This window comes from Phocoena phocoena, chromosome 4, assembly GCF_963924675.1.
Source record: "Phocoena phocoena chromosome 4, mPhoPho1.1, whole genome shotgun sequence".
In the NCBI taxonomy this organism is placed as follows: domain Eukaryota; kingdom Metazoa; phylum Chordata; class Mammalia; order Artiodactyla; family Phocoenidae; genus Phocoena; species Phocoena phocoena.
In genome coordinates, this window is record NC_089222.1 from 49,393,009 (window position 1) to 49,402,905 (window position 9,897).

The window sequence follows — 9,897 nt, forward strand, 5'->3', positions numbered from 1 at the left end:
TCATCTGTTGATAGACACTTAGGTTGTGATTAATATTCAGAAATCTGTTGCAATCCTATATACTAATAATGAACGATCAGAAAGAGAAAACAAGAAAACAATCCCATTCACAATCGAATCAAAAAGAGTAAAATACCTAGGAATAAATTTAACCAAGGAAGTGAAAGCCCTGTACTCCGAAAACTGTAAGACGTTGATGAAGGAAATTGAAGATAATACAAATAAATGGAAAGATATCCCACATTCATGGATTGGAAGAATTAGTATTGTTAATCTGTTCATACTACCCAAACCAATCTATAGATTTAATACTATCTTTCTATAAAACATTTTTTGCTTAAATTAGCCAGAGTGGATTATTTTGTCTGGAATTAAGAACATCGAATTCACCATCTTCCAAATTCTTGTGATCTTTGAATCATTCAGAAAATCCTAGAGAGACTTCCCTGGTGGCACAGTAGTTAAGAATCCGCCTGCCAATGCAGGGGACACAGGTTCAATCCCTGGTCCAGGAAGATCCCACATGCTGCAGAGCAACTAAGCCCGTGGGCCACAACTACTGAAGCCTGCACACCTAGAGCCCATGTCCGCAGCAAGAGAAGCCACCACGATGAGAAGCCTGCGCACCTCAAAGAAGAGTAGCCCCCGCTCACTGCAACTAGAGAAAGTCCGCACAGAGCATCGAAGACCCAACACAGCCAAAAATAAATAAATAAATTTATAAAAGAAATCCTAGAGCCATAGATTATTTAATTTTTGTTTGTAGATCCTGACAGAGAGTACTATTAGTATTAAAGATCTACCACGAGCTCTACTGTAGTAGTAAAAAATTAGCAAGTACCATGCAATAATGTTAAAAACAATGACCAACCAATCAGATATGACATACTCATATTTACTTTCACTAAAAGCTTTAGTGTTAATATTGATAATGTTAAATAATAAAAGTATCATTATTGATAATGAAAGGCTTTAACTGTTAAAAAACAAATTTATGATTTACTTTAAACTTTCATCTTTGTTTCCCTTCTGACGTTTACATTTGGGGAGAAGTGTTTTATAAGGGATATATTTTACAGTAATATACATCATATGTAATTTTTGTTTTGGGGGGTGTTGTTTTGTTTTCTTTTGTTTTTGACTGCACCATGCAGTTTTCAGGGATCTTAGTTCTCCCACCAGGGTTGCACCCTCGGCACTGAAAGCACAGAGCCCTAACCATTGGACAGCCAGGGAATTCCCAATTTTTTAATACTTATTTTGGAAGTACATAGCAAGATATTTTTACCGATTAGTATGCATGATAAAAATATTTGCAAACTGTTGCAGTGCATTTAACGTATTCATTCTTTTGTCTCTTTTTTTTGCTTTTGCCTTTTGTTTTTGATCAAATTTGTTTTCATTTTTTTAAATTGAAGTATAGTTGATTTACAATGTCATGTTAGTTTCAGGTGTACGGCAAAGTGATTCAGATTCTTTTTCACTTTAGGTTATTACAAGATATTGAATATAGTTCCCTGTGCTATACAGTAGGTCCTTGTTGTTTATTTTATATATAGTAGTGTATATATGTTCATCACAAACTCCTAATTTATCCCTCCCCTCACCTCAACGTATTCATTCTTAAAGAGACCTTTAAAAATATCTAATCTAGTAGTTTATGAAATGTTTTGGTGGCAGAAATCTTTCACTGAAGAAAGCCCCAATACCTAAAACAAACAATATTCTTGGGCTTCCCTGGTGGCGCAGTGGTTGAGAGTCTGCCCGCCGATACAGGGGACACGGGTTCGTGCCCCGGTCCGGGAAGATCCCACATGCTGTGGAGCAGCTGGGCCCGTGAGCCATGGCCGCTGAGCCTGAGTGTCCGGAGCCTGTGCTCCGCAACGGGAGAGGCCACAACAGTAAGAGGCCCACGTACCGCAAAAACAAAAAACAAAAACAAACAAAAAAACAATATTCTTGATAGGGTTCTCCATCTGCTCCTTTCCTAAAGGGGTCAGAAAAGCACTATTTGCAGACCATGATATGTTAGACCTCTCTCTTTTTACAGATTCGGAAACCGAGGTCCAGAAAGGAAATGTCTTGGCCAAGATGACTTTTCTATGTGATGACTGAACTGGAGCTCAACCTACATTTCCTGAATCTCTTTTTGGCCAAAAGTCTTTCCACCACATTACATTATTTCATTGAAATGCTAGATTTGAGAGAGTTTCATGACACTTTCTAATTTGTGTTTCTTTTATGGTTCTGAAATGTTGAGATGTTTGCCAGAGTCCTGGGAGTATCTGAGAAGCTAGAGGGAAGTGCTGAAGAGCGTCACCCACCACACAACCCTCACTTGCACTTCCTTGCAAGGCTTATCATATAAAAAACAGTTTTAATAAGTTCACGGTGCATTTTGTTTCTGCTTCTTTTTGCCTGTTGGCTTTAGTCAAAAGAATCTGGATTGGAAACTCAGCCAAACACTTTCAAAGGATCTGATCACAGTCACACTGTCATCAGACAGAAACACAGCATCACCCAAACCTCTGGGTCTCTTGTTCACACATGTGGATTCTAACTAGCAGAGGAATAAGCTGTAGTAACTACAAGCAAGTATCTCTGAACTTCACTGAGATTGATAACAATGGTAATAAAATTAGTCTTTTCCATGACGAACACTACAAGTCAACTGTTAAAAAGGGATAGTTGTAACAGTAACCAATGCATTAGCTCTTGTCAATGAGATTCCTTTTGGCAGTAATATATTCTGGGGGATTAAGTTAAACCAAATGTTTGTAACAATGAAAATGTAGTCATGTTAACAGTTAGGATTATCATCTTGGTGAATATTTACTGCAGTTACCTTCAGATTTACTCTTTATCTCTCTGGACACTGATCACTTTCATCTCTTTCTGATAAATTCCATTTTAGATTAAAACCAACAGAAAGCATCCTTTCACATTTTAAAAGCCTTGCCATTTATTTTCTTTTAAAATGTTTATGCTTTTTTTTTTTCCTTTGAGCTGCTGCTCACCCTGCCACCTGCACAGTGATGGGGTTAAGCAGTGAAAGCCCTGATTGAGAAAGTTCTGTAAGTACTTTGGCCACATTCGACTTTACTTGGTGCTCATAACTTTCAGGCCGAGCAATAGGTAAACACTACATGCACCTTTCCTGATTTCTCTTTGATTTTCACATCTGTTTCCTGCCACTTGGTTACTTCATGGCCGCACATGTAAGAGGCCCAGTGTTGACTCTGTAACCTAGGCGCTTATCTCTCTGGTTCCTGTGCTTAGAGGGAGCCTGTGCAGAAAGGTCCATCCATACATGACCTCACAGGAAGCTAGCCTTCTGCTGTCTCCTGATGTGACCCTGGGCAACTCCTGGGTGCAGAATTCAACAAGACGAGGAACTAAAGGTGTGTATCACAAAAGCACTTTGTTATTTATAGGACTGTTTCTGAAATTGTTCTGTCATAATATTTTTGTTGATTAGCATTTTATTTTATTTATTTATTTTTGCGGTACGCGTGCCTCTCACTGTTGTGGCCTCTCCCGTTGCGGAGCACAGGCTCCGGACGCGCAGGCTCAGCGGCCATGGCTCACGGGCCCAGCCGCTCCGCGGCATGTGGGATCTTCCCGGACCGGGGCACGAACCCGTGTCCCCTGCATCGGCAAGCGGACTCTCAACCACTGCGCCACCAGGAAAGCCCTGTTGATTAGTATTTTTTAAATTCTTTCTATCTCATTAGGCCATAAGTGACACCTTCCTATGTTTTTAATCCGTAAAATGGGTGGAGAAGGGTGATAGGGAATTTGCACTTTGGGTGGCTTTGCTGTTATTTTCTTTTATCACTTTTGACCATATACACACAGGGTGGCATTTATTCCTCCACTTTGAAAGAGAGGAGAGAGGCCACATGAACCACCTGAGAACACCTGTGACCCGGATGCTCTGAGAGGCCCTCAGAGCTGTGCCATGCTGGTGGGCGCGACCTTCACTCTCTCAGGCCACCATACCACAGTGAGCTTGGAGAGCCCCGCGACAAATGTTTGCAACAATGGCAATGCCCTCACGTTAACAGTTGGGATTATTGTCCCAGTTAATATTTCCTGTACTTACATTCAAATTTACCCTTTTGGACACTGTTTGTTCAGGAGAGGAGGAAACCCTTGTTCCTTCCCAGGTCGCTCCAAGGCCACCATACAACCACCAATTGTTCAGTGGCCCACTCCTTCCACTAACCACTTGGTCCTCAAGCGTGAACTGACAGTCCATCTTCCCGTGACACGGTGGTTCTTAACCAGAATTGCACCTAAATCACCTATGAAGTTCTTTGGGAATTCCAGGGCAGTCCAGCGGTTAGGACTCCGAGATTCCACTACAGGGGCCTGGGTTCGATCCCTGATCGGGGAACTAAGATCCTGCAAGCCAAGAGGCACGACCAAACAACAAACAAACAAACAAACAAAACAAGTAAATCACCTATGAAGCTCTTTTAGAACTGTTGCTGAAGTTCCAATCCCGAACAACTAAATGAGAACATTTAGAAGTGGGGCATGAACAACCTTATGTGTTACTAGCTCCCCAGATGATCTCCCCTTACTTACTCAAGTACCCTCTTCACAGCAAGTCTTTGACCTCATAGAGATCTTTGATCCATTGGCCAGATTGCTTTTCCACAATTCATCATTTGGTCATGTCCTGGTACCCAGGTTCCCAGAGTCCATAATTTTAATTCTGTGCCAACACTCAGTCTCTCCCCATGGTTATATTCCCCCGGTGACGTCACCTAACACCATTAAACTCACTGCCATAGCTACTCCACATCTGGACCAGACCTCCAGAAGATTCCTAGGGAAAAACACGTAACCAACCACGTTGGTTGTTTTTCACTCCATGATCACAAATCTGATTTGGGCACACTGCACAGCTCAAAAACCATTATGTTTTCAGATTTTCAGTTTACCTCACCTACACCTATTCTTTCCCCCAAATCTCCTGTATTCCCCTTCCCACCATTCTTGACTGATGACATTGTCTCATAATTCATTGGGAAAATACAGGTATCAGAGGGAATTCTTCATTTTCCTACCGCCAAATCTATAAAACCATCCACATCTATATTCACACTTTTTGCCCTCCCTCTACTGGCTATGGATGAAGTGTCCCTGCTCCTATCAAAGTTCAGGCCTCCCTGTTTGCTCTTGATCTCTCCTCCTCTTGCCTTTTGAGGGACTTCATTCTTTCCTTCAGAGGAATGCATTGTCAGCTTCTTCCCACAGTTTACAAATATGCTTCAGTATCTTGCATCTTAAAACAAATCTTCCTTAACTCCACATTGATCTTGGCTATCACACCACATCTCTGCTTCTCTTCACTTTAAAACTTCTTTAAAAGAGTTCTCTTTAGTGTCTCTCCCCACTTCCTCAATACTCCAGTGAAAACCTGATTATCAAATCCAGCTTCACTTTCCAAAACTTTCTGAGGTATCTAAAAGGAACCTCAAACTTAATACATCCACAATTTTTTCCCCTAACTCCACAAAATAATCTGGTCTTTCTCCAGTCTTCCCCTTTCATTCAATGGCAACATCATCCACTCAGTTCAAGCCTTGATTCTTCTTTTTCTCTCAACCCTATGCATAAGTCATCAATGTTCTGTTGGTTGTTCTTCCAAAATACACCTGAATCCATTCACTTCTCTCCATTTCCTACCACTCCAGGCCAATCACCATCACTCTTCACTGGGACTTGGCCAACAGCCTCCAGACGGTGCCCCATTTCCACTCTTACCTCACAACATCCATTTTCTATACAACATATTTGTCTTTTAAAAACATAGATGAGGTCAGGTCAGGTCCAACAGCTTCCTGCTTAGAATAAATTCTTGTTCCTAAGGCCTGTCTGATCCAGTCCTTCCCTCCTCATCAAACCTCATCTCAGATCACTCCTCTCACCCACTCCTACCTTTGCTCCAGCACTGGGGACTCCTGTACATTCCCTCATCACTCTGTACTCCAGAATAATCTCAAAGTCTTCACTTCTTCTGGGTCTGCCTCAAAGGTTTACCTCCTAGAACTTCTGTTGTCCAGCTCCTTCTTAGCTCAGCTCAAAAGTCACTTCCTCTCCCTGAACATTCGTTCTAAAGCAGCCACCATCCAACCCATCACTTTTTATTACATTACTAGGTTTTCTTTCTTCAACAAATGAAGTTATTTCATTCTTCAATAGTCAACAGTTGACATCTCAAGAGTAGGTAGAGCTGCTTTTAAAGATAATCTCCAGGGATTAGTTCAATAAGGAAAAGCCTTTGGGAAAGATAAATTCTGAGGACATCTAAAAACAATACCTCACCTTTAAGGGTAGTACCTAGGTTGCACAGGTAAGTATTATTGGCTTTCTCGAATGGCTTTTGGAGAAGTCAGGAATTTTGTGAGTATAATCACTAATTCAGCTCTAGCTCTAACATCTGGGCTCTTTGACTAAATCACATGGCCCAAAGAATGTTGGACAATATATTCTATGTTCCTCTATCTCAACAAAAAGCCACCAACTCAGGGGACGTCTTTCTTCTTTTTGCAAATGTTCAATCTGTCATCATCTATGACTTGGAGTGACTTTAGTGATGCTCTAAGTACTCCGGTCCTTACTTCTCAAAGTGTAAAAGCCCTTCTACGGTTAACTTAAGAGGGGACTATTTTTCCACTAAACTTTTTAAGAAAAGGACATTAATTTTGCCTCCTTCTGAGTGATAACACCACCTGTGCTTTCTGAAACTAACTGGGAGATAGATACCCATTTTGAATTCTTTGATACTCTTGACGAATGAGAAATATACATGTATAATTCTCCTTTACTATTGATGGGAGTTAACACATGTCTTATGGAATAAAGTTCTCTTCCTTGCTATAATAATAGCTGGGTTTCAGAGGGTTGGTTTTTTTTTTTTTTCCTTTTGACTTCAGAAATTTTGGAATCAGTGTTCAGCCAACAGTAATTACTGCTCATTACAATAATCATCACCATCAGCCTGATCGGTCCCCTGGGGCACAAGTCAGGGACTGAGGAAATGCATTTTTATCTAGGAGGATGATGAATTTTACCTGAGGCCCAGGGCGGCCTCTCAAGGAGCCAAATTTGATGACTGACACTGGCAGCTGTTAATATACTGAATTCCTAAGTCAGAATTATTGTTTTAAGTATTTTCTGAGTGAAACCATATTCAAAGGAATCTGAAATTTCAATCTCATGTTGAAAAGTCTTTGCAGGTCCTGTATATGAAAGGGAAACAAGAAAAATGTGGGGGGGAAAATGTTAGAAGCAACATTAAGCAAGGAAGGTAATTTCAGCAGCAACCCATATTACAGAGAAGTGGAGACCAACCTCTGCTTCTCGGTTTGGGGGTTCCCTTTAAAATAACATGCAATAGAATGGCTGGGGAGAAAGGTAAATGCTGGAGTGAGAGCAGACACCATAAGTGGTTTACAGAATAAAACCATAAAATCTCAGGATTGAAATGGACCTGAGACCTGAATGCCATTTTTAAGCATTAGAGCGAACCTTTACTATGTACTAAGCACTAGGTATATTCAGGGTGCAGAAGTAAGGGCCTAGGCTCTATCTTTGAGGATGCCATTCTATCAGGATGGCATTTCGCTACATCCAAATTAAAAAATCTATTCACAGTGGCTAAACTAAAGAGGGTTGTATTCCTCCAAAGTTAGATCCCGAGATGGGCACTTCAGAGTCATCCAGGCTCTAGCTCCAAATATCCCTACCATCACTAACATAGGGCTAGTCATTCAGGGCTGCCAGGTAGCAGCTTTACCTCCAGCCTCATGCCTCCTGCCAGGACGAAGGAAGAAGAATGAAGAGGAGGGAAATAAAGCTGCTTAAATCAAGAAAAAAAAAAAAAGCCTCTCCCGGAAATCTCAGGTTGACATTTGTTTATGTCTCCTGGCCAGAATTGTTCAGCAAGGCCACCCCTACCTGCAAAGTGGTCTGGAAAGGCAAGTATTTAAGCTAGGCATATTGCCATTCCAAACAAAACAGGGATTCTGTTGTAAGGAAAAAGAGAGAATGGGGGTTGGTTGGTGATAAGTAGTGCCTGCCATAGACTTAACAAGTATGTTGACAATTACACTATAGTGTGGTTTGTACATAATAAAGTTTTGCAGAACACAGGACTATCTACCCTCTTGTTAGGGGAGATGTTGTGCAGGGCTTCTCTGAGGAAGTAACATTTATGCTGAGTTTCAAAGAAAAAATGAAATTGTTAGAGTAGACAAAAGCAAAGACTGCTTCAAGAGAGGGACTAAGGGTTATGTGGGCGTGGAAAAGTGATTATTTATCAGAACATTTTCAGTTGCCACTGACAGAAAGGCAACTTGAACCAAAAAGTGCATAGGTAAGGTCTCAGGTATGGCTGGCTCCAGTAGCCCAGATGATGTCACCAAGATTCAATATCTCTTTTTTTCTTCTCTTTGACTCTGCAGGTCAATAAGCAGCTCCAGGCTTATGTCGCATCCTATGAGCAGCCCCAGAAGTTCCAATGAAGTTATGAATATGCATCTCATTGGAAGAACGTGGGACATGTGTCCATCACTCTGACCTATCACTGTGGACAGGAAAATAAGACATGCTGATTCGATAAGGCTGGGTTCCATGTCCACCTCTGGAGCCCTACCTGAACCACTTGAACTAAGAGTGGGAAAGAAGCTTCTCAAAAGGAAAACTGGGGTCTTCCCTGGTGGCGAGGTGGTTGAGAGTCCGCCTGCCGATGCAGGGGACACGGGTTTATGCCCCAGTCCGGGAAGATCCCACATGCCGCGGAGCGGCTGGGCCTGTGAGCCATGGCCGCTGAGCCTGCGTCCGGAGCCCGTGCTCCGCAACAGGAGAGGCCACAACAGTGAGAGACCCGCATACCGCAAAAAAAAAAAAAAAAAAAAAAAAAAAAAGGAAAACTGGGAGTAAATGAAGCAGGCCAAAGTAACAAATGTCTCTTACAGAGAGCAAATTATGTTAGTGATATTTACAAGGTGTAAGGCACAAGACATGAGAGAACAATTGGCTTATTTTGGTGAGGGGCAGGAAAGACTCTGAAATAACACTCTAATTCATGCTTGAGTGGCTCGGTATGATGTTAGCGCTAAACAAGCTGGTGACTATACATGCATGACCAGGTTGGAGATGGGAGGAGGGCTGAGAAGTTTAGAAGTAATAATAATAATAAACAACTATATTTCCTGGCAAGCCAAGGAAAAGGAGCATTAAGGAGCAGGAAATACGGATCCAACATTTAGAACAGACCACTGGACTGGAGACACTGAGTTTTTACATCTTCAGGCCCATTTTTGTTTAGGTGAGCATTTAAAAATATATTTACTTTAATATGCAAAGCACTCTGGTTTTGAAATTTTCCAAACCACATCCTACCTCAGTTGTCTCTATTACACTTTCAGTTCTACAGTGTTTCCTTTCCTCTTCCTCTGAGATAATTAATGCCTTCAAAACACCAAAACAAAGGGTTAAATTAGCCACGCTTTGAGATGAGTAGAGATTGGAACCTGCAGCCATAATGAAAAATAACATTTAAATTTTTGAACCTACAAGAAGCCAATAAGCTGTCTATAAGTCAAGTTTAATTAATGTGTAGCATTTGTCTACTCTAACACTGTATGAATAAATCTTCAAAGCCAAATTAGTATTTTAAAATACGGGTTGGCCAATACGAGTCAGCATATAAGCAGAAATATTTCCATTCTGAATCAACATAAAGATTTACAAACTTTAAACAACATTTCTAGTACACAGATTTGGTCTTTCTTTCAACTGCAACCATTATAACAGATTTAGTGACCTGGTTTCAAAAGAACAAGAAATGTTTTTAAAAATATCTTTTAAATCTACATT